Source organism: Mercenaria mercenaria, chromosome 11, assembly GCF_021730395.1.
Source record: "Mercenaria mercenaria strain notata chromosome 11, MADL_Memer_1, whole genome shotgun sequence".
In the NCBI taxonomy this organism is placed as follows: domain Eukaryota; kingdom Metazoa; phylum Mollusca; class Bivalvia; order Venerida; family Veneridae; genus Mercenaria; species Mercenaria mercenaria.
This window is the reverse complement of record NC_069371.1, coordinates 45,934,823-45,945,049: the sequence shown is the minus strand read 5'-3', so window position 1 is coordinate 45,945,049 and position 10,227 is coordinate 45,934,823.

The following is a 10,227-nucleotide window of genomic DNA, read 5'->3' as shown; positions in this document are numbered from 1 at the left end:
CATCAGAGACAATATCCAAAAACGAGGACAACTATTTTCCATCTCAAAGTAATTTAATGTCTGATAACATGAAAAGAGTCAAATTATAAGTGTACATTTATATTGTGCATAGCTATACATGTATCTGGTGAGTCCCCATCCCCTCCATCAGCCCCACACCACCCTTCTCCAAACCCCTTCGAAAAAGCAGGGGTATATCGCTTTGCACCTGTCAGTCGCGTCGGTATGTCGGACGGTCGGTTTGTCCGTAGAGCGAATGGTTTCCTCTCAAAAACTTGTAAATTACTTGACCAAGAACGTTCAAACTTGGTAGAATGTTCTGGCTTATAAAGTAAATGACCCATATAGATGTTGGAATCAGTAATTAAAAGGTATAGGTCACAGGGGCCTGAATCTTGAAAACGGTTCCCGCCAGATAACTTGAGAACCACTTTAAAAAAAGAACCTCCAAACTTAATAACATGATAGGACTTATCATTTACATGTATATAAACCAAATAGCTTTTAGGTCAACACAATAAAGGTCAGTTAAGGTCACAGGGGCCTGAATCTTGAAAATGGTTCCCGCAAAATAACTCGAGAACCACTTAAACTAGAAGCTTTAAACGTTATAACATGATAGGACTTATCAATTATATGAACCAAATATCTTTATGGGTCAATATAATAAAGTTCAGTCAATGTCACAGGGACCTGAACCCTGAAAACAGTTTCCGCTTAAGAGCCACCTGACCCATAATCTTCAAACTTGGTACCATGAATAAACTTATGAAGGAAATGATCAGTGTTGTAATCAGATAAAATAATCTGAATAGTTCTTTTTGGGTCAATAGTTCGAAGGTCAATGTCACAGGGGCTTGATCCTTGAAAAAAAAAAAAAAAACGGTTTTCGCAAAATAGTTAGAAAATCACTTAATCCAGAACCTTTGAACTTGATATCATGATTGGCGTATAGAGTTAATGACCCTTATAATTTAGGGTTAGTTAGTCAAAGATCAAGACCACAGGGAATTGAACTTTTAAAACCGTTTCCGCTCAAAACCTTAAAATCCATTAAATTTAGAACCGTCATTAATATATAATTAAGGTTATGAATTAAATGATCCGTATTGTTTTGAGGGTTAGTAGGCCAAATTTCAAGATCACAGGGACCTGAACATTGAAATTAGTTTCCCCTTAATAACTTGAGAGCCGCTTGACCTAGAACCTTCAAACTTAATAGCATGATTGGACGTACGAAGCAAATGACCCGTACATCAGGGTCAACAGCTGAAATGTCAAGATCACAGGAACGTAAACATTGAAAATATTTCTGCACGGTAACTTAAGAAGCGCTTCACCAAAAACCTTCAACTTGATAGCATGATTGAGTTTTATTCGAAGTAAGGTAAAGGTCAAGGTCAAAGGGACTGAACCTTTAAAACAGAGTCCATAAAAAAAAACCTTGAGAACCACTTCAACAAGCATTAAGTACATTTTGTATCTTCAAACTTGATAGCATGATTTGGCTTATGAAGTTGATAACCCCTATGGGTTTTTGGGTTGGTAAGTTATAGGTCATTGTCATAGTGATCACGAGACTGAAAATGGGAAAAGCCATTATTGGGGGCATACGTGTTTTACAAACAACCCTTTTAACTTAATGTAAAATAGAAACTGCAAATTTATTGTATACATTATGGTTTTAAATGAAAGAAATCGGAATGTGAGTGTGAACAAGGGAAATGTATCTCATAAGTGAAAATGTCCGGATTCTTCTAAAAGGAGTTATACTTTAATAAACATTCATTACACTTTATTTAACTTAATAATGTTTGCATAGTCTGAGAAAATAAATCATAAATAGATAGTTTTTCAAACATGTTTAGAAAAGTATAGTTTCCAAAGTCCGTTTGGAAAGTATAGGTTCCAGACTATCGTTTTTATAACGAAGGCTTTCTATTTATACATATGTTGAGAGACTATATTTGCACCATGCCTGATATATGTCAGTTTTCTGACTTACTTTCAGTTGGACTATTATCAACAATCGAATTACTAAATTTGTGAAAAAACAATGAGCTGTAATAGATTCGTCACATTTTCCTTAAAATAAATTACCAAGTGATAATCAAACATATAAAGCAATTTCTCACTGTTTTGCTTAAATAGATGTTATGCCAAAATCCATTTTGAAAACAATAAACAATACTGCACATAGTCTATTTAAACAGGAAATACATTTTTTTGTTTGTATGAACATTATCATGTGCTAGATCTCAATACATTTATAGATGTAGTTCGGTTTTGAAGTCAGCGATGTTTTTGTTCTTTTAATAATTTAAGCTTCTTAAATTCCATGGTTTCGCTTGGCGATGTCGCGGGTCGAAATGATGAAATGGCACAAATCAAGAGTCGTTTTTGTATTTTTTTATATTTTTTGCAATTCCCGCGTCGGGAACAGACTTAATTTCAAAAACATAAGGTCTAGACGATTATCATCACCCTGAAAACACGAGTTTGCCGGCCCTGAACGAGATTCGGTTAAAATAAATAAGCTTGCTCAATTCTTTTAGATATATTTTTCTGACGACTTTAGTGTTAGGAAACAGGGCTTGAACAGAATTTTAAAAGTACTGATTGTATTGATATCTCTTTTGTGCCTTCCATAGCCAAAAGAGAATATAAACAAATCTCCAGTTGTCATTCATTACGAATCGAGTCTATGGCCCAACTACCTAAACATTGTATATGGATATTCTGTCCCTAAGACAGGCTTGGGAATTATTGTTTAGAGCCCTATATGTGTTTGTTTAACTTGTATACCCTATCTGATGAGTAGTCAACCGAACTTCGTCAATAGTGGGATCTTAGTTAAAATCCCTGTTTTGCTGCTCTGTTCTCGATGTACTTTTTGAAATACAGTGTCAGGAATACTAGTTAATCAATCGCGAGATAATCATGCAACTTACAAAGAAATGCACAACAAACGACATTTCTCTACACTTTGTTCTATATTGTTATTACCCTGCTTGGATGGAAACAAATTAAGTCCCATTAAATGTGCATTTGAAGATTTATGGATTTGGTAAATTACATCTCATGTTAATTTATTGCCTCGCGCAATGTTGTAAAAAATGATCAAGCAAAAAGAACATATAATAATAATGGGTATTTTCTTAATTTATAATTATATCTTATTTAGTTTTCAGTATAAATCAAAAGACATATTATCTCCAGACCCATTACTTGTAATAAGTCTATTTCAATAAAGATAAAGACCACGCAAATTATAATTCGCTCATGCCTTTCATGAGAAGCGAAAGTGTTTAAGTAGGATTGACTTAGAATACGGGAGTGTTCAACGTACAATTTATCACTTTGAAATCTAAGTTTCTATGAGATATTCCTGATAATTTCGAAATGTCTGAATTGTACTTCTTCTAAGCATTACAATACCTTATACATACATGTGCTCTCGCTCGAAAAATTCTTAGTTTCATCCGCGAAAGTAGTCGTCAAATTAAAGAGTATAAAGTTGCACTTAAATATGTTTTGAAGGGTTTTTTGTCTTTGGTTGAATATTACACTGGCAAAATAATTGGTCATATTGCCACTTTCTAGCTTCTGAAGGTGGAGAAAGACCCAAGGTGCCCTTCCGGGCATTATTTCATTAAGGACAGGCAAGCCATACGGATGGCTTCATGATATGACGATTTCTTCGCACCAAGAGAGGCTAGGAACCACATCGGTGAGAGGCTTTCGACGATTACAATAACATATATATATAAGACAATAAAAAAGCCAATGAGAGGGGATATAATGTTTCTTTCATTCGTCATGATATTGGGTAACAGTACAATAGAAAATTATCGATGGAATTAAAGAAACGAACGTGCCAGAAATGACCTACTACGGCATTATCTACATTTATTGATTGTACGGCTTATATGATCGAAAAGGTAAGTTCACCGACATAAGACAAAATCAGTCAAAAGGAGTTTCTGTCGAAACGTTTAACCGTGTTTTGTTTTTAAACTAGGAAACAACTACGCGGAAAACGCACAAAATGCATGTTCTTGAGGCTGTATAAGAAAATGTGCAACTGGACAGTGAAACACTACGTAATTTGTGATGTAGTAATGAACATTGTACCTAGGTGGGTGAAAGCGATCGCGCTATATCAGAAAAGGTGACAATGATCCTGAGAATCAAAAGCACGTCAAGATTGATTCTAACGTTTCAGTCAATATTGTTTGGGCTAGAGTATCGTGTCAAGGCAATCCTTAAGTTTGAAATGTGAACAAATGAACTAAGGCGTACTCTGATTCCTAAGATACAAAATAAGTTTCAATAAAATTTGCGGACAAAAATGAGCGTTTTCTTTTACCAGACGATTTCTCTAACTATTATATATTTCATCAATACACTGCATCAAGCCACATTTCTAACTAAACATGTGTCTCTCTTAAAGATATAGAATGGCCCTCTTTTATTGATAAATCTTATCTTTAGTTATCTACTTCAAATGTTACATGATATTAATATGCTAGAATAGCACTGTTCTAAAATCTCACGACACTTTCATATTTGAAAACAAGAACAATTAACATCTTTGTATGATATAACTGTACTGCGTACTAGGTTTAGACTCTACAAACCTAAAACATGTATCACTAAATACAGTAAAATATAACATATTACTAAAAGCCTAAACATTTTACAAATGACTGTTGATTGTGAATACAGCTGTAGAAACACAGTTAGCTTCAATATTAAGCCAGATGAAATTCATTTGATAAGGATTTTCAAAATATGAAGTAAGTACATGTATCTTGAAATAAAGTAAAACTTGCATCGTCACATGCAGCGTTTACAATTTTAGTGGTGCAAATTTGTCTAATTTAATTATGAAAGCAATTTCTTTTGTTCTGGCTACAATGTGCTATGATGACTGAAATTCCTTCATATCGTCAGACAATATCAATGCTTCATTAAAAGTAATAGTTTACATTCTTAAAATTACAATGTATTTGCTATTCTACCTGTTGGACTCTATAATACAATCTCGTTAAAATTTCTGAATTTTATCACTGAATTCACTTTTGAAGAGCAAGGTATCTTTATATACACGAACATAAATTTTGTTCTTGGATCTAAACTCTGATTTTCAGCAGATTATCCCGTTAAGCTAATTTAGTACAGATATTTTTTTTATTGTATTTGTTTGTCATATTTAAGTCTTAGACCATGCATATAGTGTTATCATTTACAAGCTGGTAGGTCAAGACTATTTCTTGAATTATTACAGACGTCTTTGGTGTTTTAATTCACGGCAGCAAAGGCTGGAAGAATTTTTTCTTCAAACACTCCGAGATGAGAGGTATCGGGGGTTGAATAAGGCAACTTTGAAATGCCTGTTTGTTTTGCTTGCTTGCATTCTAACCTTCAAAAGATTCTTTTTATAGATTTTATAATTTCATATGTCAAAATTGATATAACTCAATATCTGAGCAATGGCCAAAAACATTAATCTTCAAGATGCGGTTATATGTAATATTTTTGTTACAATATGTCCATCTAGTCGTGAAAAAGTCAGATACTAAATAGTAGATAATGAACAAAAGCAAACTGACAGTAAAACAGAAAAGTATTAATTTAAATGTAAATAATATGTTATTTGAATCTACAATTCCTGTTGTCAATTTTATGGTTTGATTAAAGATGTGTGACGGCAAACTTTGAAGTTCACGATCATTTTCCATTGACTTTTCTGCACGTTCTCAATAATTTTCTCTTAAAAGTTTGATTCTTAAACGACTGGCATGCTTAGTAATCCAGATCTATCTTTACCTTCACCCATAACTTAACAGATCACTTATGTCATTAAATGCATTTTTTATTTGTCAGGTTTGATAAAATACAAATAACATGATATGTGTTAAGAAGATATTTAGAGCTGATGGAAGTTTCTTCTGAAATTATCTTTCATTATCTTCAGATTTTAGGTTCGGATACGTTTAACTTGAAACATTAACTTACAGAATTCTAGCTATTTAGGATCCTGCAGGCACAGGTATACCGTGTTTCCTTAAAACATTATTTAAAAAACCTTCTAAAACAAAGTGAAACTCGTTTTCAAACTTGTTACATACATTAAATTTTCTTTCATTCTGAGGCATACTAACAGGTCTAGTCCATCGGTTAGTTTCAATTAAAAGTTTATGTGAAGATAATATGGTTGTTCAATATAGTCTATGAATTATATCTGTAAAAGAGGCTCTACTTGAGTCGTTTAATCTACCGAAAACTTGTCTTTAAGCCTTTGTCTGGCATTAAGTAAGAACAGTTCAGAATATCCAACAGACTGGAAGAATCATATTTCAGTAAATGCAAGTATACATTATAATTTGTTTAATAATGAGCACCATTTTTTACAACTGGGGTGATCAACAAAATATATATTCCGAATGTATTTGTTTTCATCTGCTCCCAATAACTTAATCCAAAATGTTATAATATTATTATCTCGCATGTTCTGTAGAGGCATTCTGCCTTCTCCTCCTTAATTAAGATTTGGGTTTTTCCTTCACAGACTTGAAGGCGGCTTTCATATAACATTAAGTTATTGTCAGGCGATATTTGCCATTTAGATGCATTTTCCATTACTGCTCATGAACAGAGTCAATCATACCGAGTCTGCAATTTTTGCAGTTTGCCTTGTTCTCGGTGCTTCCGAGGGATCTACTTTCCAGATTTTATTGACATGTGAATCATGTTGACATTTTATCATGAACATGTAACAGTTGTTTTCCGATGTTGCGTTGTATGTAAGTAGATTATCATCACTTTTGCTAATGTGCAGGCACGTTACTACAATTAGGCAAACCGAAATGAAACGATTTTGTTTTCAAACAATAACGAATAAAATGTTTTCGATATGTCAAATTCCCAATTATCTGTAGAAATTAAAAATCGTCAGTGGCAACACTTTATATAAAACTAGGCTTGTGTGCCTCAGCGGGCATATACAAATGTATGATACAATTTGTATGATCAAATGCACACCGTATTCCTGGATGCAATGTGTGCGGTCGTATCCCGTTTTCCTATAAGCAACAAAAGAGGGTTTGTATACCGGAATTTCGTGAAAAGGTGCGGCTAAAAAGATTTCAGCATTGTTATTAACAAAAAATGATTTAGCTTGAACAGTAATTATTTGTGTTTCAAGCCAAAGTCACTGCTCTGCACACGGAGAAAGAAAAAATTCCTACACCACACCTGTAAGATAAATCTATCATGAAGCAAATAATTTATTAATATTTCAGAATTCTGATACTTTCATGTATAAAAGTTACGTATGAAGCTTTATCATTTATCTAACACAAAGATTTAATGGACGCCGAGTTTTCGTCAAAATATAGCTTTTGCCGTTGCGGAAAAGGAAATAAAACCGAGTCAAGAAGTCGTCAGACAGTGTTGAAACTATTTAGTGAGATACCGCCTCCATTCCGTAGCCACCCAGTTTTCAAATGTAAAGTGTCTACCCAAGCGTAAAGTTTATATAAAAATGTAAAGTTTGAAGGGAAAAGGAACACGTTTTAAGGGATCTTCATCTAAGGGTATCTAAAATACTTTGTAATTTTAACCTAAATATTGGAGAATATATAAAAATGAAAAGTTTAAAGGGAATAAGAACTTAGAAAACATTTTAAGGGATTTTCAACCTGAGGGTATCTAAAAACCGTTGTAATTTTCACTTAGATATAGGACAATATATATTGAAATGGAAAGTTTAAAGGGGAAATGAACCTAGAAAACATTTTAAGGGATTTTCGACCTGAGGGTATCTAACATTCTTTGTAATTTTCAATAAGATATAGGAAAAGTAGTTTGGACAGTACATGTAACTCAATACCACATAAGTGCGCCTTTTTGTGATAATACTAGTTCCTATCAAAATGATAATTACAATTCCAGGAATTTAGAACAATATTTCTCTGACAAACATCCAGTTTTATTCCCTTTCTTTTTGCTTCTAACAAATATGTTTTCATCATTTAAATGCGATATTAATAATTAATTATTTTCTTAAAGGGAAACAAATATTTAACATTATCGTAATGGGATATTAATAAATTTACCATCATCGTAATGGGACATTAATAAATTTACCATTATCTTAATGGGATAGTAATAGATTTACCAATTAAGTATATTAGATATTTATAAACGTATCATTATTTTCATGGAATATTGATCAATGTCATTAATAATAGATAGTTGGGTGGGGCCTCCGTGGTCAAGTGGTTAGAGTCGTTGACTCAAACCATTTGCCCTCATCGATTGGGTTCGAAACCTCATTTGAGCGTAGAATTCTTCACGTGAGGAAGCCATCAGCGCTTACGGAAGGTCGGTGGTTCTACCCAGGTGCCCGCTCGTGATGATATTATGTACGGAGGGGCACCTGGGGTCTTCCTCCACCATTAAAGCTGGAAAGTCGCCATATGACCTAAAATTGTGTCGGTGCGACGTTAAACCCAACAAAATAAATAATAGATAGTTGGTGAAACTAAGAAAAACTTGTAAAGTATAATATGGTATAAAAATATTCATTGTTGTCGCAACTATCAAACCAGGATGGATACGTGTCTGAAAATTTATTTCATTCCTTCACGGGGAAATTAATTTTTCCATTTGTAGGAGTAATTATAAATAATTTTTATCTTTCTCGTTATTAGTCCCCTACTGGTTGAAAACCAGTTTCGGGGACTATAGGAATGCGCTTTTCCGTCCGTCATTCCGTCCGTCCGTCCTTCCTTCCTTCCTTCCGTCCGTCCGCAGTTTCGTGTCCGGTCCATAACTTTGTCATCCATGAAGGGATTTTAATATCACTTGGCACAAATGTTTCCCACAATCAGACAACGTGTCATGCGTAAAACCCGGACCCCTAGCTTAAAGGTCAAGGTCACAATTGGAGGTCAAATGTCAACAGGGCTGTTTTCCTGTCCGGTCCATAACTATGCCATCCATGAAGGGATTTTAATATTATTTGGCACAAATGTACCTCATAATAAGACAATGTATCAAGCACAACCTTCAGAACCCTAGCTCAAAGGTCAAGATCACACTTGGCTGTCAAATGTTTACATAGCATGAACAGGGTCTGTTTTGTGTCCTGTCCATAACTCCGTCATTCATTAAGGGATTTTAATATCACCTGGCACAAATGTTCCCCATAATGAGACGACGTGTCATGTGCAAATTCCGGACCCCTGGCTCAAAGGTCAAGGTCACATTTGTTTGTCAAATGTCAACAGGGCTTTTTTCCTGTCCGGTCCAAAACTCTGCCATCCATGAAGGGATTTTAATAATATTTGGCACAAATTTACCTCTTAATAAGAATATGTGTCATGATAACTTTCATACCCCAAGCTCAAAGGTCAAGGTCACACTTGGCAGTCAAATGTTTACATAGCATGGACAAGGTCTGTTTTGTGTCCGGTCCATAACTCCGTCATTCGTTAAGTGATTTTAATATCACTTGGCACAAATTTTCCCCATGATGAGACGACGTGTAATGCGCAAGTCCCGGACCCCTTGCTCAAAGGTCAATGCCACAATTGTTTGTCAAATGTCAACAGTGCTTTTTTCCTGCCCGGTCCAAAACTCTGCCATCCATGCAGGGATTTTAATATTACTTGTTTTTTTACCCCACATGACCCAGATTCAAACTTGATCTAAAGGTATTTAAGACAAACATTCTGGCCAATCCTCACTGGTGAGCAAATGAAAACTATCAATTCATAACAGGAAGAACTCGGGAATCCTTCATCTACCTTGTGATGCTGTATTTTTATGGTAAATATGCAACAGCCAATGACGACATAATAAGCATAAATAGTGCATCACAAGATTTTGCCTAAATTTGTTGAATTTATAAAGCCTTTCATGAAAAGTTAACATTTAAGTTTCTTTCTTTATTTAGCTGTAGCAGCCCCCAAAATACAGCAGATCATTGAAGTTGTTCATGAAATTTCCATATTTTTTTTGCATTTAGCAGTCATTTAAAATACGGACAAGTTAAAACTTAGGAACAAACTTGACAGGACTACACAAGGGTGTTTTTGATAATGGTAATCATACATCAAGGGAGAAGCTCTTTACATTTTTTCTATTGTCTGCTAAGGCAGCTTCTCAGTGCTGCACAACTGCAGACACAATTTGACATAACTAGATATCACATTT